We start from the raw sequence: 26139 nt of genomic DNA on the forward strand, positions 1-26139 counted from the left end.
ACTGTCCCTGGAGAGGCATTGTAAATAGGTATAACAAAAAGTCATGGTAAATAAAAAGCGTAAAGAAATTCCTCGATTGCTTCCACGTCACAAAGCGACCCGCTTAAGATTTGGTCATAAATACCAAACCTGGGACGTTGGGAAGTGGCCGAAAGTTCTGTTTTCTGATGAGAAAAAAGCCAAGTTAGATGGTCCTGATGGCTTCCAGTGATATTGGCATGACAAAAACATGCCCCCTGAAATTTTTTCCACACGTCATAGTGGTGGAGCGCCCGTAATAGTATGGGGTGCCTTTTTTTACAGAGGGACGATCGACCTTCAGGTTGTTCAGGGTCGTCAGACAGCAGCTGGTTATGTTAGCATGCTACAAAAAAAGTATCTTTGATGATGGAGGGTCATCGTTTGTGTGAGGATGGATGGTTATTCCAACAGAATAATGCCGCAGCCCACACTACTAGACCGACCTTGAGGTTTCTACAAGAAAATAGAGTCTATCTCTTGGGACATCCTGCATGCTCAACGGACTGGAACTCAATTGAAAATTCTTGGGGATTGATGACGAGAGAAGTTTATCGAAAATGAACTTCGTGAAACCATCTACAGAAACTGGAGCAGGATCCCCTGCACCTTAATGGAAACCCTTTTTTCTAGCATGCCCAAATAATTGTTGAAGTCATCAAAAGCAATGGAGGTGGAACTCATTATTAAGTTTGATTGTTGAATGTTGTCATACACATTTCATACACGTTTTGTACAATTTAATAGAATTTTAGTCTCTTATCTTATAATTTTGATCATGTATAAAAAGCCTAATCTATATATCTCTAAAAGTGAACGTCTCTGTGTGTCACTGTGTCTGTCTGTCTGTATACATTTCCTTACTCTGTCAATTTTTAGTCTACAAACTCGAAATTGGATATACAGGGTATTGAGATTTGGGAAAATCTATGTAATCGGTTTTTGGTCAGAAATTTGTCTGTTAAGGAGTCAAAGTTCAACGATTTGACCTTTGATAACTCTACGAAACTCCGACAATCTTGTGTCTAAACACTTGAAATTTTACCTTGGACATGGATCTAACTTAATAAGTTGATTTGAGCCCAAAACAATAAAAGTTAAGGGGTCAGAAAAGGGGTCAAAGTAAAAAAAAATACCTCTGCGGTCTCTTCCAAATTAGTCAGACAATTTCTGGTCTAAACATTTGAAATTTTACAAAAAGGGTATTCAGAGATTGGGCAAGCTTGGGGGGGGGTCGAAAATGTTTAGCTACCAATATATAAATGTATGTATTTTTGCATGTATGCCTAAAACTTTCGACAGAAGCGACGGATTTTACGAAGATCAGAATCGTTTTAAAGGTTGACCTTTCATACGACAAATATCGAAAAATTGGCTAAAAACATTAATATCTTCACCTTCAACTAGGGCCTGTTCTACACGGGGCTACTTTTTTCGCCCATATTTTTTAAAGTTATCCTCTCCTTTAGATTGTCTAGCCTTAATTTTAAAAATGTCGCTTCAGGTTAGGCGGTGGTCGTAACAGCATAGACGTCAGATTTTACCCCGTTAATTTCCTCTATCGCGGTACGGGTTCGGGCCTGCCTTCCTACTACCACTTTTTGTTTGCTTTTCTTTTTTTGTTCAACAGACATATCAAAACACCCGGGCAACGCCGGGCTCAAATGCTAGTATATCTATAAAATCGAACGTGTCTGTGTGTCTATCTGTGTGTATGTGTGTTTCAGTATCTTCTGTCTGTGATCATGCCCCTACGCAATAACTCTGTCAATTTTAAGTCTACAGACTCAAAATTTGATATACAGGGCAATGAGATTATGCAAAATCGATGTGATCGATTTTCGGACAAAAGTTTCGCTGTTAAGGAGTCAAAGTTAAACGATTTGACCGTTGAGTTCTCTACCAAACCCCTCCGACAATTTTGGGTCTACACACTTGAAATTGTAGATATATGTTCCTTGGACTTAATAACTTGATTTGAGCCTAAAGCAATAAATTTTAAGAGGTCATAATAGGGGTCAATGTTTTAAAAAATTAACCCTTTTTTTTTGTTTATGCTCAGCATACACCACCAAACACTCGGACAACCCCGGGCTGAAATGCTAGTTTAATATAAATGTAAAGTAAAAAAAAAATATTTGGGATGTAACTGTATGTTTCCGTAACCTTTTAGATTGTAGTATGTCTAAACTTAAGTCGGAAGAGTTTAAGATCTATCCTTATAAAACTTTTTTTTTAAAGATATTTTAGTGGTCTTACATTTTTGATCAACAGTGATGCCATCTTCAGTTTTATCCGATTTTTCACGTTTTTATTTAATATTATCCTATTGTGTTTTCTGTTTCTAGTGATTATTTGTGTTTTCACTTAGATATCGCAAATTACTTCATGTTGCTCATTTTTTCCTGACTATGGATAATGTTTATATAATTCTATTTTTTGTTTAATATACAAGTTCACGCAACTCTGAAACTAGTAATTTTATAGTCATGTTCCTTTTGGCCACCTTATTACAAGCATACAGTTTTCTGTCATTCTCACTGGAAACTCTTTTACACTTTTGGTTCTTATATTCTTTATTTCAATCGTCTTTGTCAATATTGACTTCAGTTTTTTTTTTCAAGGCTTCTCAGGATGAATTATATTTTTTCTGTTAGATGATTTCTTTCATTCGTCTTAATAATTAGCATTGGCCCAGTATTTATATTTCCTTTGCACTGTTTCACATAGTGTTTACCATACTGCTTTTGTGGTAGCTCATAAAGTGTTATTCTTTTTCTTATATATCTGCAGAATCTTATGACTACTTCTTCTGTTTATTTCTTATACTATGCGCAGTTTTTACATTAAATGTATAGTTTTACGCGTTTATACCTGACGTCTACGTTCATATATGTTTTTATAACGGCCCGTCTTGTTTCTAAGATATAAAATGCATGCACTTATCGATAAGTGTGATAAACTACATTATCTGTGTGCAGGTCTCCGTGATCTCTGTATAATGTACGGCCATGCATATTGGTAAATATATATGTTATCGCCAAATAAGCGGGTGTATATTCATTCAATAACCAGTTCACAAAACGCGGTTAATAAAGTACAATGGCAGTTCTTTACTAGACGGTTAACACTTTTTTTTATAGTGGCACGTACCATTTTGCTCTGGATCTCTCTTTTGGGTTTCCTGAAGTTGCAAAAAATATTTACCCCGAAAGGACACAGAACTCCAGACTATATTTTATATAAAATGTATTATTTGAATGTGCCCCGGTTTAGAGTTGCACACTTTCTTATCTCTAGATTGTGCTATATTTTTCACCTCTATTCTTCTGTGAACTTTAGCGACTGTATCCTCTGACCACAATCCAATTACACCTCGCTTCTAACGGACTCTCTTTAACTCTCGCTTTTGACTGACTAACGTGTATATATGAAATAAATTATCCCTTTATGTTTTAAACTCAATGATGTAAGAGACTAATCTGTTTGTTATTTATTTGCGGACTATTTTCATCATCTTTATAATTGTTGTTTTCACGACGTTTCGGCCAACTATTCCTCTGGCCTTCGTCAGGTTATTAACCGGGACAGGATAGAAATGCCGAATCTTCAACTGTATCCTCAGTAATAACTGTCTTCCATAGTTGCTGCTGTCTCATCACAATTTGACCAACTAATCATCTTGCCGGCTTCATCTTCAAACAATGCTCACCTGGAATTGTAGAGATATAATGTGTCTATTCACTCCGCCACGCGTTCCGTAGAGCGATCAATTTTATATTTTTTTTCTTATGAATCCACTTTTTTGTTATCTGATATTCCATTGTCGGGTCGCTATCGAATTTATTTATTAACCGCATTTGGTGAAAGGATATGTTGGCCCAAAATGCGGAGCGAAGACAACAACTACGGAAGGCCACAATTACTAAATATACAGGTGAAGATTAAGCTTTCGTATCCCGTCGCTGTTAACAACCTGACGAGAGCTCGGGGGACAGTAGAACAGAATGTCGTGAAACAAGAAATATAAAGATGAGGATAATAGTTCGCAAAAAGATAAATAAAAATATACAAATTACTCAAAAACAATGCCAATAATTAAATAGTGCATTCTAATCTGATTGTTGCTCCAACACAAGTCTTGTTATCTATCTACGTTCCAAACTTTCCTACTATTCAGTATCACAAATTCCCTTACGACTTAAATTATTTGTTTTATTATCGCACCATTCAGCTTGACTGTGAAAAAATACTCTGAATTCTTCCTATTTCGTAACATCTATATCTCTATACAATAATAATTTCGTGTACGTCATTTGACGATGCTCGGGATTGTTAATACAAAACAAACGTAACACATTATCATTTCAAGCACGTTACATATATTCAGATGTGGTGCTATAATACTAGACGCGTGTGTAAAAGTATCTAGCTGTCCATTAACCTTAATACTTACACTTTCTATTGCAGTATCATTATTATAGACAATATTATATAGTTATTTAACTCTGTGCCAATCGTCTGTAAAGTATGCAATCATTGTGTTGCCAATGTATTAAACTAAGAGAATAAGTTCACGTATTACTTGATTACACGTTTCCTGAAACTTACCAACTTGATAATTTTGGATTTTCTCACTGACACTTCACCTGCTGATGTAAGATAGGAATGTGCCTGCCGAAAAAAATACAAGGGCTTAAGTGATGAACATCTCTCCAAAAAGATGTAAATTAACGGCCTAACGACAAGTCGGGCAGAATTTTCCGCGTCATGTTTAGACACTAACCGCCTCTCAGGAAAGACAACCTCTATGCCACATAGGGCTAATGAATGGAAAATTGTTCCCAAATCTAGTGTAGAACATTCTACTACTGAAAAGAGGAATGATACAGACAAAAGTTGCTACGGCCAGATGGAGTTTTAAAAAGGTGTGTAACGGTCTGTAAATGGGAGGAAAGGGGCAATACGATGCAATACTACTACATCATATCTTTTGATTTAGTTATATATTAGACACGTCATCAACACAGTCTGCACCATTTTGTGTAGTGCCACACCTTGCAGGAGTCTTGCTGAGGCGTTGCTCCGAGTACATTAGGATTTCCACCATCCCAGGTCTGTCCCATTAGTCTTTCGGGTGAGGAAGGGTATTATTACAGCATGTGTCGCCCATACTGGGGAAGGCCGACGGAGTTAACCAGGTGTTTTTTTTAATTCTAGCTGTACGGGCGCTGAACTGACTCGTCCCATCTTTTGATCTTGTGTCACATATTCATGTATTGGGGAAAAAGTAATTATCTATGGCGTTTGCTGTCCTTTTCCGCCAAACAAGTGTAGCCATGTTTGATCATGTCGACGGTCCTGTTTTTAAAGTAGGGCAAAACGAGTAAAAGGGCAGAATAGGTTCATCAGCAGAACGATGGAACAGAAAATAAATACAAGAGAATACAAAGAAAGCTAAATTATAAAATTTTTGAAGATTGTGGTGGTAGCGCGATTATGCGCTTATTCAGTTTAACTAAGATGTGTTATTTTGTTTTAAGAGTTACGTTGAGTTTTACGATAGTTAACGAGTGCTAGGAAAGATTTGCGCACACTGTTTGGTTTGCGATGTTAAACGACTGGTTCAGGTAAGTCACAGTCAAACTCAGATCGTGGTTTGTACCGGATAGACAACACTTACAGAGATCCTGATGAGTTGATCACCCAGCTGAACAGCGAAGTATTTGCCGTAATCTCAACATAAGACACAGGTGTTGGCGTTATCACTCAGAAAGAAGATAACGTCACACACAGAGCACAAGTGATGTTAGCAGAATGGTAGAAGTTGGTGTATTTTTGTGTATTTTATCTTAATTTTAATAATTTGTGAATTCGTGCAGACAGACGACGATACCAGGGAGTAGAAAACATGAGGAAGAGATGCCCACGTCCCACAAACTTGGGCTCGGCAGCGGTTCTCGAGGAAATGTGTTCCATGTGATGGCACACAAATTAGTATATGAATAATGAAAAGCGCTTACTGAAAAAGTCCACGACTAACATATAATGATATGCTTCAAAGACACGAAAACAAAAAAAAGTCATTATTACGCGCGTAAATATAAAAAATGCATCATCAGAAAATAAGTATTAGCGTTATGTCGCACTTGTATATCATTAAATATCACACTCAGTGTAGATGTGTACATGGTTTCGTGTTAAATATTATGATTACCGTCAAACCTGGGAGGCTAAATTAACACGTATGCTTTCTATTGCACTATTCACTGTAATTACTTGGATGCTGACGAATGCACTTTGTCTTGATCATCTCGAAAACAATTTCCACTTTTCGAGTGCCTTGCACGGTCTCTAAAGGGCCAGTCTTAGTGTGACAGCTATAATTGCTAATGTAATGTTTCCCCGGCAAGAAAATTACAATAATCTGTCTTAATGTATTTCCAAGCCTTATCTACTACTCTCAGCTTTCTGTACGTTTAATATAGTGTGACACAGGACATATTACCATCCCTATATCGTTCCAAGACGAGAGTTTCTGTCAGTCCAATAGAGCAACCCTATTTAACATAAAAGTCACCACTTATCAAGACCCGGATGCCACTCGAGGATTAGGGTTATAGATAATATTGTAGTAATCGTTAGTAATGGAAATTTTGTATATTAGATTACTTATGGGGGCGGTTAATCAAGAATTTATAAGATTGGACTTGAAGGCAATCAAGTTGTAGTCAGCTATGAAGCAGGCAAATGGAAAAGTGTTTCATAGGCGTGCAGTTCTAAGAAAATAAGCTTTGTTCATGGAAACCTCTCGTAAGGTAACTAATATATATATATATATATATACATATATATATATATATATATATATATATATATATATATATTAAAACTCCAATCGTTTTGCGTAAGCATTGAAACCGGTTATAAACATTGTGAAAATGCGTAAGCAAATAAAAACTTTGTGATCGACAAATCATTTTGTATCCTCAGTTCGATACACTTTAAAGTATCGGAAAACATATAACATTGCAAAAGCAGTAATTCATTGTCAAGTCCAAGTTCAGCGTTTTTCATTTTTGGCTGCTAATGTGGGCAAACAAATTGGTTTCTAAATGTATTCTAGTGTCTTAGTAAAATACAGTTATCTCCCTCTGATCAATGACGACATACGCAACAGCGCCTGCAAAAGTTATAGCCGTTGATATGTGCCAATGCTTTTGTTAAGAGTCGAACCGCTTTGTTTATAAAGCTATTCAGCAGCACTGACATCAGACAAATTTTAAGGTTCGGATGACCAACAGCGTAGGGTTTATTAGGGAGCAAAAAGAATAAGAGGAATTATAGAATTTTGGGGGAAGCTTTATTGAATTCTAAATAAATAAAAGAGAAGCTTGTTATATATAGTATGATATATAAGATTGTATATGGTCTTTAACATAGGGTTGGTTTTAAAGGGTATATGTTGTAGAGTGTAATTGGGGGTGTATTGTTGCTGTGTGGTAATTTATTTAAACAGTTTTTTGGAGTGTCTATTATCTATAGAGTAGTATTTTTGACAGGTGTAACCTAAACGGCAAATAGCGACTATAAAATTGCTTATAATTTGAGGTAATTATGCAAGGCTGTAATATTGATTAGGTAATATGCACCAATATTTTAAGTTTCTTCTGGTATGATATAGGGAGTATAATTATAAGCGGGCGATCGAAAGATAGGGTTGCAATGTCTATGCGTGCGTTTAACTTGATGCAAAAGGTATACGGATACATATAGTTGGCAAGGTGGAAGAGTAAGGAGACAGTGACTACTTATAAAAGTAGTAATAATGCCAATAATAGTAGGGTAATTATAATAATGAGAATGATAATAATGATAATTATAATAATAGTAATAATAAAGATCAAAATAAAATAAAAATAAAAATCAAAACGTAGATTCCATGAACAAAGATTCTTATTATAAGTGTACGCCTGTGGAACTCTGTTCTGGTTGCTTGTTTCCCAACTGACTATAACCTGGATGGCTTCAAATCCAATGTGAATAAATTCCTGATGAACCGGCTCCTTAAGTAAGACACTTTATCAGATCTCCAACACTAACGTACTGTACACACGATAACCCTTATCACCGAGTGTCTTCCGGGCCTTGGTAAGTGGTGACTACCTTGTAAAAAAAAAATGAAGATAAAAATAAAGATAAAAAAATAAAGATAATATTACCATTATCTGTAATAAAAGTAAAGTCACTGTTAATGGTAATAACAATGAAAACGAAGATAATGGTAACGGTTATGGTAACAATGACGGGGATAGTAACGAGGTTAATAATAATAACAGACATTATAATAATAATAATAATACATTAATAATAATAATAATAATAATAATAATAATAATAATAATAATAATAGTGATAACAATACTACTACCACTACCCACAGTATCACAACAAATACTAATAATAATATTAATGATAATAATGCCAATAATCATTACCAGGGAATGCGTAAAAGAAAGGGATACATACAAGTCAGGCGTCAGAATAACAGGAAATAGGGTTGAGGAGTGAGCAGTAAGTGGTCCCGTGAAAAAATAAAATAAAGCAAAATAAAAGAATATATATATATATATATATATATATATATATATATATATATATATATATATATATATATATATATATATATATATATATATATATAACTAATTCATTTACTCACATAAATTTAATATACGAAAGTATAGATTTATGGGTAAACTTTAAGTATTTACTTCAAAAGTGCTCAATACGTAGGTAGAGCTAGTTAGTAATTTATAAAATATATATGGCGATTAAGCTACACTGAATATTCTGCGTTTCATCCACTATAGGATTCGTCAGGCTTCGTTATGCATAAGGCTGACGAATCCTATAGTAGATGAAACGCAGAATATTCAGTGTAGCTTAATCGCCATATATATTTTGTAAATTACTATATATATATATATATATATATATATATATATATATATATATATATATATATTCTAAAACACCTTCCTCGAATTGGGTTGTAAAATACCAGTGGAAAGGAGTGACTCACATCGACTGAAAACAATGTTAAGATGAGGGGATAGCGCGTACTGTGCCTAAAATTCACAAATGGTCACGCATCTGGTACTAGCCAGGATGAACGTTAACTTCGTTGATCGTTTCAGAACCGGTGTATAAGCTCATTTCGCTGTATGTACTTTATTACACACAGATATATATATATATATATATATATATATATATATATATATATATGTATGTATATGTATATGTATATATGATTTGTTGAATATATATATATATATATATATATATATATATGTATATGTATATATGATTTGTTTTCGTTATTTGGGCGATATAAACAAACTATATATATATACACATATATATATATATATGTGAACGTGTCAGTCTGTTTGTGTTTGTGTCTGTGTACATTTCCGTACGCAATAACTCTGTCAATTTTCAGTCTACAGACTCCAAATTTGATATACAGGGTACGGAGATTTGGGAACATCGATTTGATCGATTTTCGGCCAGAAATTTGGCTGTTTAGGCGTCAAAGTTCAACGAGTTGACTTTTGAGAACTCTACCAAACTCCTCCGACAATTTTGGGTCTAATCACTTGAAATTTTAAATATTGGTTCCTTGTACATGAATGTAACTTAATAACTTGATTTGAGCCCAAAACAATATATTTTAAGAGGTCATAGTAGATGTCAAAGTTTTAAAACATTGACCGCTTTTTTTCGCTCAACATAAACCTCCAAATACCCAGGCAACGGCGGGCACTCATGCTACTGTATATATATATATATATATATATATATATATATATATATATATATATATATATATATGAAAGCGAACGTGTCTGTGTGTGTGTCTGTGTGTCTGTGTGTGTGTGCACATTTCTCGACGCAATAACTCTATCAATTTTAAGTCTACAGACATGAATTTGATATACAGGGTACTGAGATTTGGGAAAATGCTTGTAATCCATTTTTAGCCAGGCAAAGTTCAACGATTTGATGTTTGAGAACTCTACCAAACTCCTTCGAAAATTTTGTATTTAAACACTTGAAATTTAAGATATAGGTTTCTTGGATATGTATACAAGTTAATAGCTTGATTTGAGCCCAACACCATACATTTTTATGGGTCATAATAGAGGTCAAATAATAAAAAAAAATTGACCGCTTTATTTTGCTCCACATACACCTGCAAACACGTGGCAACGTCGTGCTGAAATGCTAGTATATAAATATATAAACATATATATATATATATATATATATATATATATATATTTTAATAAATGTTAAATTCGAATAATTTTGAAGATAACATTTTAAACGATGTCGAAAAACTGACTACAGCCATAGATTGTATTTTTATCGTTAAACTCTGAGCAGTGTACACGCAATTGAACATTCGCACAACAATATATTTATTTCATAAAACGCAGAGAAAAGATGTTGTCGATGGTTTGCAATGATAATAAAAATATTTATAGACAAGCACGATTTTCCTCTCGTAATAGCCAGAAACTATATAAACACAATCGGCGCCCTTCGAAACATTTTATATATCTATTGTTTTAAATTTTTACATGGTAAAGAACAATAAACACACTCACACAGAAGATGCGTATAAATATAGATGCATATATACATATATATATTTATATATATTGCATATATATATATATATTGCATATATATTACATATATATATATTACATATATATATATATATATCCATATATTACATATATATCCATATATTACGTATATATTACATAAACACACACAGGTACATATATATATATATATATATATATATATATTGAAGTTTAAAAAAAGCCAAAAGCAATGCCGGTTGTCCTTGGTCGTATTGAACTTTGTTTAATTGCGGGAAAAAACACCTGTCCTTTTCAAAAAGATGACAAAAGTATATTAAAGATAGCGAAAAAGAACATGACTGCTACAACTTGGTTGCAAATTAATTATACAACGAGGTGAGGAATGATAGATGAATAAACAGTTAGACATCTCTCTACTCAAACATACCCGTCTATTTGTTTGTTTGTTTATTCTTTTTCATTATTTGATCAGGAAATGGAAATTTTATGTCATGTCTGCATATGTAATAACCAGTAAATGGCAGTGCAAGCACAATATTTTGAAAAAAAATGTAGAATGTGACCCGGTCTCAACTGTTAGCGGTGGGAGCACTAAATACTGAAAGAAAAAGTAGGAACTTCTTCGTCTTTAGATGCGCGATTGTGATGGAGTTGCTGATTTGATGTAATGTAGCATTTTATTATCACGAGTGAATGTTGCATAAATGATGGTTGTAAGCTACACAAGATTGTGGCTATCAGATTAGATTTATTGAATTTTTATGCGGCATCTCTTGTTGAACAACTACGGTATTTAAATCGATAGAGGAACTTCTGGAAGAAAATATTATACATCGAGATTATATTGGACCCAATGCATGGCAATGATTTTAAAAAGTTTTTAAAAAATGACTCGTTCGCCATCACTGAGAATCGAAACCAAAACAATTGTTTAACGATTTATATTTTAATTTGACGTCGATGTCTGACCTATAAAGACATGTTTGTTGCAAGTTTAAAAATTCAAACATGAACAAATAGCTATTATCTTAAGCATACAGCTGCGTAATGCCTTCGTCTGGCAATTTCCATTTCTTTTATTTTCACAATTTGTACCGATTTTCGACGATTAAAAGTTTGGCACAGGTGCGAATACCCTATATATTAAGTTTCATATCTATAGACGATATACTGATAGAGGAGTTTGGTGGAATTCTTTTAAAACTAAACATACAATACATTAATATTTACAGAAAGGGATTTGTGTTTACTATAATCTTTTTAAACAACTATTACGCAAGTATAAATAATGCAGAATATCTGCATGAATATAATTACCTCTAGTAATTAACTAAATATGGTTATTCCATAAGAAAACCTAAAAAAACAAACTAATAGTGAAGTAATTAAAATGATTACTTAAAATAATATGAAAATTAGTTAGATTTTTTTGCAGATAAATGCAATTTCACGACCACTCTATCTATATATATAAAAGCGAACATGTATGTATGTATGTATGTATGTATGTATGTATGTACGCTTTTCCTCGATGCCCACAAAAGGCTTCTTTCAGAGAAGCGCTTGCTCGGTTCGCAACTTCTTAAACATTTTTATATCATCTATAAATTGTAATATCTCAGAGTTACCCACGGAGCTCGCCTGTCTGATTAATTTTATTGACTTTCAAACGTTAATTATTCGACATTTCCCGCATCGGCACGCGTTACATTCGATTTTCGCTATATAAAAAAAAGCAAAACTCGACTCGAGACAACTGGCTTTCGGCCTGTGATTAAAGAAGTCTAAGTAACGTTTGTTCAATGTCGACTTCGTCATATCAGACTGTAGCTTTCATTTCGCTCCTCCTAATAAACAGGGATCGGGTTTTTAAAAACAAACAAACCGATTAATTCACCTCATTCAAAACTGTCCCGCACAAAATCGTAACTGCTGAATACCTATCGCTGTCACGTCAATCAAAAACACGCACCTGTTTTATTTTTAAACACTTTACTATTTTCCAACTGCCCGTCGTGAAGGCTTCGTTTTTTTTCACATTTTCGGGGTTTTTTTCACATACCCCGAAAAACACCTGGGCAACGCCGGGTATCCCTCGCTAGTATATCTATAAAAGTGAAAATATCTGTGTCTGTCAGTCTGTCTGTGTACATTTTTCTACACAATAACTCTTTCAATATTTGGTCTAGCGACTTGGCGTTTTACATAAGGAGTATTGAGATTTGAGAACATCTTTTTGATCAGTAATTGGACAGAAGATTGGTTGGTAAGGACTCCAAGTGTCAACGATATGACCTTCAGAAACTCTACCAATCTCCTCCGACAATTTTGGGTCTAAGCACTTGGAATTTTAGATATATGTTCTTTGGACATGGATCTAACGTTATAATTTATTTTAGCCCAAAAACATAAATGCTAAGGGGGCAAAATTGGGGTCAAAATTAAAAAAAAATTACCTCTCCGGTCACTACGAAATTACTCAGTCAATGATTTATCCAAATATTTAAGATTTTACATAAAGTGTAATCAGACATATGTCAAGCTTTCACATCGGTTTTTAGATGAAAATTCGGCTGCCAATCGATCAAGGTTCAACAGGTTTTTCCTTTGCTGTCTCTAGCAAACTATTAAGCCAATTTTTCGTCTAAACAGTTTAAATTTTACATAAAGGGAACTCAGACATACATCAAGCTTTTTAATCAGTTTTTTGGGCGAATGTTTTGCTGCCAAGAGGTCAAGGGTGAAATAGTTGACTTTTGCAGACTCTACCCAACTCTTCCGAAAATTTTGGGTCTAAAAACTTGAAATTTTAGATATAGTTTACCTGGACATGGGTCAAACATTTTAATTTGATATGACGTTTCTGAATTTTTGAGATGAGGATTATTTATTTATATTATTATTCATCGGGCTACTGTTGTCATCTTTTAGTGTGATTTTTTCAAAGTTTCGGTCGATATAACCTTCGACCTTCTTCAGGTGTATCTTGTCGAACTTGAGAATGTTTCTGTTTAACTCGGGAATTCGGACGGAACTTCGAACGGGGCCCTTTATTTACTTCACGAGGGTAGCCTACTTTTGTCTTGTCAGCAATTGCTAGATAGAGGTCCCAAGTAATTCGCAAATGTATATTTCGGTCGCCCACACAGTTGAAGATTGAACCTTCAACCTTCAGGAGAATATCACTTTTACAGTTGATTTTTCCCAGTACTATAAGCACTGCACCACAGGTCCTTGCAATGATCCGTGGCGCAGTGGTAAGAGTATTGAGAAAAATCAATTTGGGGAAATCTGGTTTATCAGTTTTCAGTCAGAAATTCGGTTTTCAATGGGTCGAAGTTCAACGATTTGCCCGTTGAAAACATTACAAACAGTCTCGGCCAATTTTGGGTCTAAACTCTTGGACATAGATCAAACGTTTCAATTTGATTTGAGCACCAAACCCTAAATAGGAATATGAGCAAACTGAGGACAAATTTAAAAAGATTTTTTTTTAATGTAGTGGGGTCATCCCTCTATTGCGACCTTTTTTCCCCAATTTGCTTTGCTACTTTTGTTTATCGGTAGAATTTGCTAAAGATTCCTCAAGTAACTTATAATCGTCTGAACCACATATGATTATGAATGTTCAGCGACCTAGAAATGCTTAAAAATAAATATGTGTATATATATATATATATATATATATATATATATATATATATATATATATATATATAGTCTTGGAAGTGCTTAACTTTTAAAACTATACAAAAAATATTTTTTTATTATTCGTTAGAAAACTATTTAGTCAGTAAGTCATTCAATCACCTTCAATCACTGCATCAGCTTGTTCTCTCGAATTTACTATAGTACCAGTAATAATTTATTTTAAGGGGTCATCAGTTGTTTACCATGAACCACTGTTTAGGGGATTTATTATTATATATATATATATATATATATATATATATATATATATATATATATGTGTGTGTGTGTGTGTGTGTGTGTGTGTGTGTGTATTTATAGGAAGTTCTTAATATAGTTATCGATTATTTTTAATCCTCAACACTTGGTGAGAAAAAAAACGATACTGATTTTGGCAGATTTACCGTTTAGTTATACAATTATCTCAGAACCATGTAATCACAAATATGGGTTAATCAGTCGATACCGGTAACTCGCTTAATGTAAACAGAAGTAGTATTTTATTGTTCAATGTTTTGAAATTTAAATTATAAAGCCAAACATATTTAAACTATAAAACCAAACACATTCATTGTAAAACATTATCCTGCATTATTTTTTATCGTGAACGATATCTATTGGAAAAATATTACATTTTACATTTATTAATCAATGTGTTATAATTTAAATTATTAAATAAACACGTAAATAGTTCGAAGATGTTTAAATCCCACGGAATCCGAATGCCCAGTGTAGTAATCGAGTAATCGTTATTTTTTATTTAGCGTATAAAGAAATAATTTAAGTCAGTTGTACTTTAGGGGAAAAAGAAAGGGTTACCTATACGTTGGAAAAAGAAGAAGAAATCAAACGTTTTATACAGTTTAATACAGTTCAAAATACAACAAAAGACGGATCTCGACTTTAATAATCGCTGAATCGGTTGTCTTAAATGTTCTATTCAGCGTATAAAGAAAGAATATCAGCCCATCATAATGTAAAAAAAGTGTTTATCTAGCTTTTAAGTATAGGCAGAAGGAAAACCGGCTATTAGCATGTGACGATGTCTCAAAAAACAGCATGTGCAGTGTTAACAACACAGAGCAGGGGTAGAACTCTTATGCAGCTGTATAAGAAAAATTAACATGTACGGTATATTTTATTTAAAAATAACAAGAGCTTTGGCTTATAAATATGTTTCGATATGGTAATATGTCTGTAATTGGGGCATTTTGTTAAAATCGGATATCTCTTTATAGAGGGAATCCATGTTTGTTAATCTCTAGAACGATTTACATTTTGGAATGAACGAACAGCCACTTATCAGCCAATGGGATTTGGCAGATTACGGAATCGGCAAATAGAAAGAGTGTGTTATGTATATAAGTTTATGAGAAAAATAATAAGGGTGCACCTCCATCGCTATCAAAAATTAAGAATATATGCCGGTGTTGTACTAGGAGTACGGAGTTACACTTTATTTAGAGGGAAAATAGCAACTACTGTCATTGTGCATAGTTGCGACTGTGATGGTTTTGCTACTAGGATGTAATCTTGGATTTGATTATGACGAATGCATGTGTATAACATGGCGTTCAAAAGTTACATAATATAGTGATTAATAGTCTAGACATCATAAATTTGTATGTGGCGTCTGTTGGAGCAAAACTAGTATACTTTGGTCCAGAGAGTAATTTCTACAATCAAATAAATATAAATTGAGATAAAGATTATTTTTGTAAGTCTAAATCAAGTGATAGTGTTCTGGCATAATTATAAATCTATAAATTACGTTCTAATGTGCGCATTCATTAGTAAAAGAGCATGCATTCATACTATAACAATTACAAAGTTGGTCATAGATGTAAAGCTAGTTAGGTATTTGTCTTATATACTATAAACCTGTCTGAAAACCTGTATTAATTATACAATGTTTTACTTGAGTAATTCATATGTTAAGAGAGTATTCCATTGTTACATATTTTATATTTCTGTTAACGCATCCTGTTTTACTAAATATGCTTCCAAAAATACTACTAAAATGCATATTGCAGAAATAAAATACACACATATATAAGACATATTGAACTATACTATCTTCAGTAAAAATACAGCCACCAAATTACTGTTCTAGAAAAATATTTAAAATCGTTTGTTAATCTATTCAACCATGGCATTAAATCACATGAACTTAAAAAATATATATAAATGTCTAGGAAAGTTTTTTTCCCGAACGCATTTCAGAAAAGAATATGTTCATTAATGAAATAAACATGAACAAAAAATTGTAAGTAAGATATAAATGTGACGTTGTAATACGAAGAAAAAAAACAAGGAAAATGTACTTTCAGACTTTACGTCTTCGAGATAAAAAGTTGCAAAAACATTAGAAAAGATAATATAATATTACTTGTGTCGTTTGTAAAACGAGAAAATAAAATACGGACATTTACACATGATAAACAAACAAGATAGACATCTTGTGGTATAAAATGGCGCGAACTTCAAAGTGTATTAGTTTTGTTTATGATAGTTTAGAATGTAGACAAAGAGAAACAATGTTATTTAAAATTACAGACTTTATTAGTTTAGTTCAAAAATCTGCTTACAAAAGAACAAGACTTTCAATCAGTTTGTAAAGAAAGAAAAAGCAAAAGAAACAGCACTTGTTTCTCATTATATTATACTTCAAACAAAGAATACTCAGGCTGTATCACATTTTTCAACAATCTTGTTATTGTCACTTCTCGCTTAGCATTAGAGAGTATGCAAATATACATGAATCGTCATAAATCCCAGGTCAACTCTAAATTGTAATTGCAGTGTCAGTTATAATCTCATTTATCGGACAATACTAATGTATACCGGATATAGTATGAAGCTGTATTCGGTACAATATACACTATTTTATATAATGAATTTATTTTTTTTTTATTTCTTACATATTTCCGACTAAAATTCTCATCATGGATGCTTTTCTTACAAAATTTTCTTTCGGTAAATTTTATGGAGTTTGAAATAATTGTGCTTTAATCGGTCACTTGTGCAAGTTACAAACTGAAACGTTTTAATCGACGTGAGTGGAGTAATCAGGTTCTACCAGCTATGTAAGTTAAGTTGTAATAATAACATTTTAGATAAGAACAGAAATGTAAGCAGTTTAAATAACATAAGATGTCGATCCTAATAAAAAAAAAACGCCCAAATATTATGATCTGCTATCAATTTACAATAAATATTTCCAAAAGTTGAATTTATATTTTTTAGATATTTACGAAATAAATTGTCTCTTATAATTTGTGACAATTATTAGCATTATCAGCGGATGTGTGTTTTCGCTTGATTTTGTTTTATTACATTTTCACCCCTAACAAGGCACGTTGCCACTTTTATGTAGGGGGTTACTATTAGGTACACATGCTACAGAGGTACTAGGTGGGGAGTTGGGCGGCAAGATTTCGGGTAACGTTACACTTGAACTTCTGCATGTCAGTACAGTTGGGGAAGCAAGACCCTGGCAGCGAGTTCCAAAGTCTAGCGGTTCTGGGGAAGACACTACTGGAGTAGAAGGCTCTCTTACATCTATGGATCTCTACTGTGAAGGGGTGGGATTTTACTGCGTGTCGGGTTTGTCGAGGGTATTTATGTAGAGGGGACACAAGTGCTTGCAGCTCGTCGGAACATTCACCGTTAAAGTACTTGTCGAACAGGCAGAGGGATGCTACATTGAGTCGATGGGACAGATGCTGAAGCTCGGATGATAGTTCAGAACCTTGTCTAGGAGTGAGAGACTAGTAGCAGATGCACCGGCCCAAATATGATAACAATACTCCATACATGGGCGAATGGTGGCCACATAGAGGTGCTGGATACTTTCAGGCGTCAGTAGCTTTCTAGCACGGTAGAGAGAACCTACCTTTTTCGCAGCGGTCCTGGCTATGCTCTCAATGTAATCGTTCCAACTCATGTTTCCTGTGAACGTTAGGTCGAGGAGTTTAAAAGACGTGCTTTCAGATAAAGAGTCTTTGGCCATTGCTAGTGGTGGTAGAGAAGTTTTCTTTTAGTTATTGAAGGAAACAAGTTTAGTCTTGGCAGCATTGAATGTGACCATCCATTTTTGTCCGCATTCCACTACAGATTGGAAGTCATCCTCTAGTGTTTCTGCCATTTCCTTAGATATGTGTTCATTTGTTTTCCTGTCGTGTCTGATATAAAGCGTGGTGTCATCAGCATGTATACCCATCTCACAGACAATTTTGCCAGAGAGGTCATTCATGAATATTAGGATTAATAGAGGTCCAATGAAAGACCCCTGAGACACTCCCGCATTTATATCATAGTGTTTAGATGTGCGGCCATCGAGGGCCACCTGGATTTTTCTCTCATATAAGAAGGATTTAATTATGTTAAGTATTCTTCCAGTGATTCCGTATGATCTGATTTTCCTGAGAAGACCTTCGTGCCATACCCTGTCAAAAGCCTTAGATATATCTAGAGCTACCGCTCTACCCTCCCCTGCGTTGTCAAGTGAATAGTATATACGCTCGGAGATTACAGTTAGAATGTCTGCTGTGGAACGGGCTTGCCTAAATTCATATTGTTAGTCGGTAAGAAGTTTAGCATCTGTAAGGTGATGGACTAGAGCTTGGTTAATTATGGACTCAAATATTTTGGCAAATAGTGGGAGGAGGCTAATGGGGCGGTAATTTGCTGGGTCAGTTTTTCGCCAGAATTCTTGAAAACTCGTACCACGGAAGCAGTTTTCCAGCAGGCAGGAAAGCAAGATTCATTAAGGCATTTGTTGTATAGGTTTGAGAGGAGTGAAGTTACTTCGGCGGAGCACTTTTTTAATAGCATAACCGGGATGAGCAGGTCCACATGGGTTTGCAGTGTCAAGATTTTTTATAATAGCATGCACCTGAGAAGGGGGGATTTTCAGATCGTCAAGTTTGGCGTCTGTCCGCAAAGGAAAGTCTGGGAGAGGGTGGTTTTCGGGGTCTAGTTTGGAGTTGAAGACAAACAGACTGGCAAGCATGTTAGTAGCCTTCTCGGTTGCTGAGCAAATAACTTCGTGATTGTTGGATAGGGGGGGGATTGTTGAGTGTCCATTATTTACTACACTATTGTAGATTTTCCAGAAGTCACGGGTTCATAATTTCTGAGCTTCGATGTGTGTTTGGGTGGTTTCAGTAAATTCTCTCTTAGCTGTCGCTATTCCTTTCTTACAGTTACTTTTGGCTTCTATATACGTCTGTCTGTTTGAACTGGATTTATGTCGGTTAAATCTGTGGTACGCGTGCTGCCTTTGCGCGATGGATAAAACACTGAGCCCCCAACTAGTCATCGTCAAGATTGACGGACTGCATGATGATGATGATGATGGTGATGATAAGTATTTACTGAATATGGTATTGCTTAAACCGTCAATCTCTCGGACGTGTAATATCCAAAATTCAGAAATTAATATTAATTTTTCCTGCGCTAACGACTGCAACATCTGATGGGAAGAGTCATGCAAAATCATTTTCCTCTAAATGATTTTGATATTCCGCATATATAAATAGCATTTGCCTGTCACTTGGGTTAAATACAAAAAATTGCAAGCTGTTTCTATAACGGTTGCCGCAGACAGTATTATAAGCGTGTGTTTGTATGCCAAGTTAAAAGTAAAAATATAGCACAGGAAACCCCATACATATGGTATTGACGAAACCGACAATCATTCCGACGTGTATTATTCAAAATTTAAAAATAAGTATTAATTTGTCCTACCTTAACGACTGCAACATCGGATAGAGGGTTCATGTAAACTTATCTTATAAACGATTTTTACATTTGCGCATGCATGGACATTATTTGTCTCTTATACAAAAATTTGCAAGTCCATTTTATAACGGTTGCCACAGCCGATTTAATTTGAAAGTTGGTTTATAACTTTAAATGTTTAGGTTCGCACCCGCTTATGGTAGTTGTTGATTTTTTTTTTTGCATTTAAACAGGAGTCAAATACTTTAGAACTATTTTGTTTGATACTTTGCACTGTTTATGTGACATTTTTATTATCGGTTAATTAAAATTAAAACAAAACCCATTTGTCTTATATAGGGCTTACACAATCTAACTGTTTACATAGTAACCACTTGATATTTTTTCTTAACTTGTAGCAGGGGTAGAATCTGATGTTAATTATTGCACAGTAAAAATAATTAAATTAAAACAAAACCATTTGCATGTATAGTAAAAAAAAAGTTTTATATTGTTATTTTTTAAAATGATGTAATTTCAATTTGCTTTATTGTTAAGTTTTTTTTTTATGATAAAACATGCAAATTACAGACTGTAAGTTAACATACTCCTTGCAACAAGCCTACATCCTTAAAACGTTTTTTTTTTTGGTCAAAATATTTCTGTTTTGGTGTTTTAAATGTGATTTATTTTCAGATTATTTTATAAAGTTGCGATAGACCGAAAAGTAAATCTTTCTAGGCTGAGCAAGCATGAAAACGTTTGTTAGTCATCAAATATGCTCAATAGTCTTCCCTTTATATCCCTTCTTCAGTAATATCTGGGGGAGAGGAGGCTAGATACTTCTTTTTTTTTTTTTAGCGTTGCATTCTCGTATTTTTTCTGTCTTTTTTAAATACGATTGCTTATCTTTTTTTTCTCTCTTAAATTGTTTCATTAAATTAAAGTTACCGAATCTCACTATAAACTCAGGTAGGGGTGATGGTATCTACGTTATTCACGATAGAATTAACACATAGTAATGAAAACGTGCTCAATATCCTTAACACAGCGGGCGTGTCCAAACCGAACTGTATTTCCTCTCAAAACATTACAAGTGAATTTAACAAGTTTTATCACTGCACAGGCAAAATAGTCCGGCGTCGTTATTCAACAGTAGGGCCTATGATAAGGTAAGGCCACTTTCGAAATGAATGTTCCTGGTTAGAGCAAAATTAAACAATAATAAATGACTTTTTCATTTAAAACTTAACATACACTTTTATATAAGAATAATTGTATGAAATAAACAGCAGGTTCTCTACGGTAAAATGCAAAATACGATGTATTGTTAACATAGCTGTTGTGTGGAGGCATGTGAAACTCTTTTCCAGTGCAATGCGGTGGGTCTCTCACCGTATCAATTTGATTAGAAAATGGGCCGTTTTGCCGAGATCGATGACAATATAAGTCTATCATTCGTCGAAGCGTATTCAATCCTGTGCAACGTCATGCTAACCTGCTAGAAAGGAACTTCTCTTTAAATGGCCTCTGTTCTCTCTCCGTGCTCTCAAAATTGCTTTCAGAAGTGTGTTTGCTTGTTACCTGGAAAATTACCTATTTCGTACCATTATTCAATAATATGATGCTTCTGTCTCCGGTCTATGGATATAACGTATGCAGCCATTGATAGTTTTCTGTTTCAAATTAATGCAAACTCCGATAACGTATTTACCGTTTTCCCTATAATACGCAAGAAATAAGAAAAACTTTTCGATAAATCTGAAATCGCGCAAATTCGATTTTCGTTACCTAGCCCAATCCAAATCTCCTCGGCACTCTGACGACCCTATCAACTGTATCCCATAGCAATCAACCAAGCAGGAATATTCTTGATGATTAAATATGACTCGATGGAATTATCTTGACAGTCAGTTATATTGCTAAATAATATTCTGTATGATTGCTAAAATAATTGATTTGAAGAAATGTATTAAGGGAAATAGGATTCAGATGAATTGACCTTGGATTTTGTTTTGCATAGATATTAATATTTGATAATTACAAAATATGTGGTGCTCGTGTCCCTAACATGTTATTATTTTTTAACAAGTTAAGGTAATGAATATTACAAACTAGCTGCATTTATCCAGGGTTACCTGTATTAAAACATGTTATCAAGTAGATACATTAAATTAAACATTCAACTTAAAAAAGGTCAAGGCAGTTTGCTTGAAGCGATGCCTAATGTGTATGTACAGATGTGTAACGGGTCGTCATAAACTGAAGCAAATTAAGACATATAATGATGAAATATGCTATGGAAAATCACGTATAAATAAAAATGTAAATATATGTTTGTTACTAAATAACAACTGGTCCGATTGCTTCCACATTTTGCTATAGTATTTTCATCGCACACCGCATGCTTTTATATATCTATTTTTAATCATTACTTTATACTTACTTTTTAATTAATAAATTAGTTTTCTTTGTAACAACGTTGCCATTTTCTATATAGGGAAATATTACCGCCGGTGATTCACTAATCACGTGACATCGATAAATCATTAAACATTCACAACGTTTGTTTAGTCTGTAGGATGAATATATACGGACAGTTTTTCACAAATAATTACTTACTGCAGAATACCAGTGAACCGTTTTAAATTATGTTTATTTAGCTTTGTCGTTTAGTTGTATAAGTATCCTCGAACCATGTAATCACTAAAAATAACTCTTTCGATCAACGTCAATGCCTTGCTTAATGTAAACCGAATTTTTTTATATTTATGAAATGAACAATATGGATATATAAGAAATGTTTCACAAATATTAAATGGGTAAAATTTAATGAAGTGATTATCGAAAATGTAATCATGTGATTTAATTCAAATTAACCACGTTTGATCGTCTTTCTGTGAATTTTTCTTCGAAAAAGGATATTAGAAGTAAATCGACCATTGTGGATTATGTTTTTACTAGTACAGAAAGAAAAGAATTCAAATGGAATTTGACGTGCATTTTTTCATGGAATAATGAGATTCCTATTTCAGTCACCTAAATTATTTAGAGTGAAATGAGTTTTGGAATTCATATGACATTACGACTCTAAGGTATAACAAAAAACTATCACAAACTTCTATATTTTCTTACGTTGTAGTAGAAACTAAGAGATCCCTAATGATGTTTAAATATTGATTTTTTTGGACAGGAAGAAAATGTTGTAAATGAGTGCCAAATCAATAAATATAAAAAAATAACGAAAAAATACTCTCCCGACTCTAATTCGGTTTTGTGTTTTTCTTGGGTTTTTCCAATACACGGAATTGATTTACTAGACCTTTGTATAAGACACTGAGCACCCCTTAAAAATCTTTAAGTATGATTTTTTTTTTTGCATTTTGATTCAATTTGCTTATCCGCTGAAAAAATTTAAAAAGAAAATAACATATACGAAAGAAGATTCCTTTGCAGAATTTGACCCGGATCCTGGGATTTCCTGTCAATTATAGTTAGAGCTCGACCAGCATTCACCGGATTAAGCCACGAGGTGTTCAAAAGCCGAACCACTACATCGACATTTTTGTTTTGTATAAAAATGTAATTTCGTATTTATTTTTTGAATGATGGAATATTTTTCTCTACATTGATAAAAAAAAATTGTAAATTTTCTTGAAATTTTTTTTTGTAATTTCACTTTACAATGAATTGTTTTCGTAAAACGCATTCCTCTTTTCTTTACAAAATCGTTTACTGCTAATTTTCTTATTAAATAAACACACAAAAAATGTAAGTCTCCTTGAAAAATATTTTGCAGAAAAATGAACAGTAAGAAAATTATATTTTCCTTGTACAAACAACATTTGTTGATAAACAATTGCAAAAAATAATAAACATTAATAAACAATATAAAATGCAACTTTTCCTAAGGAAAACAAATATACATATACTGTAAATTGACAGTAGGTACTTGTCATTTTTTATTTATTGTATTACTGTTTTTTATTTATTGTATTACTGTTTTCCGGGGTGTGTGTGTTTGTTTTGAAATTCAGCTGCGTCTGTTATACTTCTCATTTTTGGTCCTGGATATGACCTTAAACTATATCCAGTGGTGAGGCTCCAGCTTGTGGGCTTTGGGGAGTGTGGAGCCACCCTTCAATTAACATTGTTGCCAGGTCCACTCTGACGCGGAGTGGTAGTACCTGTTAGTGTCCAAACTATGGGTTAAATAGAAACGGACGTGAAAACAGCAAATATATTCTATTAAAAAAATGTTCTTCAATCTATGGATTCGGCATTAAATAGTCTGAAAAGGGTTGCTATGCCGTAAAACAAAACCAACTAACTTCTCAGCTTAATCCGGTGACTGCCAATCGTGTCTGAATCATAATTGACAAAAAATACCGAAAACCTGGGTCAATTGTACAAGAGTACCAAAACACATATACAGAGTATTCATTGTATAGGACGGCTGAACAAAAGGGTGCTTCTTCATTATTGTAGTGAGATCCGACAGCCAAAATGTTGATATGTAATAAAAATGAAAACATGATAAGATTTTTTTCAATTTCAACAATAAAAATGTTATCTACTTACTTGACATGTCACGATTATTAAAGTCTCCCATGCTTCAAGGAAAAACTGATTTCGGCTATGTTTGTCCTGTCATGTGCCATGTGACGTTAACACAATTCGAAATAGTTAAAATTTCTAATTTCATCGAAAACTATTCTTTTAAATAACTAATTTCTAGCTTATAGACTTTCGTAAATTTTGGATATTTTCATTACTGCGACATTTCAATCCAGAAGATAGTACTGGTTTCACTAGAAAATCAGGATTTCTATTTCTATTTCTCAATTTCGTTATTATAACAAATAAGCGCCAAAATGTTAACAAATTAATAATATTTGAAAGCAATAGATTCCCCCACCCCTGAAAAAATGTATGAAAATGTGCGAATATTTATTTGAATAAAAACGACAGTCTGCTAAACTAATTCCTTTTTTAAAACTTATCTTACAAAATTTTTACATTCTTTTCTGTTTTCTTTTTTTTGTCTTCTAAATTATAATCGTTCTCCCATTTACTTACAGCAGTTCTCTTCCAATTTTTCCATCGATTTATTTTGATAGAACACTATACTTTCATACAAAAAGAAACTCGACTATACTTTTTTAATTTACGAGATTTTCCAGCGTGTGATAACGTGTGTCCATAGTAAAATAAAACCCTCGTTGTTTCCACTCTGTCAACCTTAGGAAGAATTGGCAGTAAACGTGCATTGAGTGATTTAAACGGATATAGTTTTGATTTAAGATGTTGCACTTAACAATTTGCTTGGCGTTTGCAATAAACATTAACAAGGCTCAGGGGGAAATTTTACATTGGAGTAACTTACATTCACACCCTGATTAATTCCTGTATGGACAAGTATATGCTGCGTCTTCTAAAGGCGGAAAATCAGACAATCTCTACATCTGCACAAAGAAGAAACACCTTGAAATTTGGTGTATCAACAAACATTGAAAACAAAAACTTAAGAAACATAACTTTTTTTTCTTTTCTGTGTTCCATTTAAACAAACGGAATCAAAGCAACTCGTTGCCGGGTACAGCTGGTGTATATATATATATATATATATATATATATATATATATATATATATATATATTAATTTATAAAATATATATGGCGATTAAGCTACACTGAATATTCTGCGTTTCATCCAACTATAGGATTCGTCAGGCTTATGCGCGAATTCTGTCGTTGATTCTTGTTTTTATATATGTTGAGGATTTCTAGTCGGCCAATCAGCTTTCTAGTATCCACCGCGCCCCTTCCTACCAGCCAATGGGCATGCATTTTATCAAACAAAGGATCTGTTTTAGAACTAGGTTAGCGGGTTTAGGTGGTCGTTCTCCTTTTTTTTTATACATATAAATATACCTATGTGCACACAACAATGCACATGCATATACATATATGCATATATATATATACATACATATACATATATGTATGTGATCGTTTATGT

This window comes from Euprymna scolopes, chromosome 18 (genome assembly GCF_053919585.1).
Source record: "Euprymna scolopes isolate OS-2025 chromosome 18, ASM5391958v1, whole genome shotgun sequence".
Lineage (NCBI taxonomy): Eukaryota > Metazoa > Mollusca > Cephalopoda > Sepiida > Sepiolidae > Euprymna > Euprymna scolopes.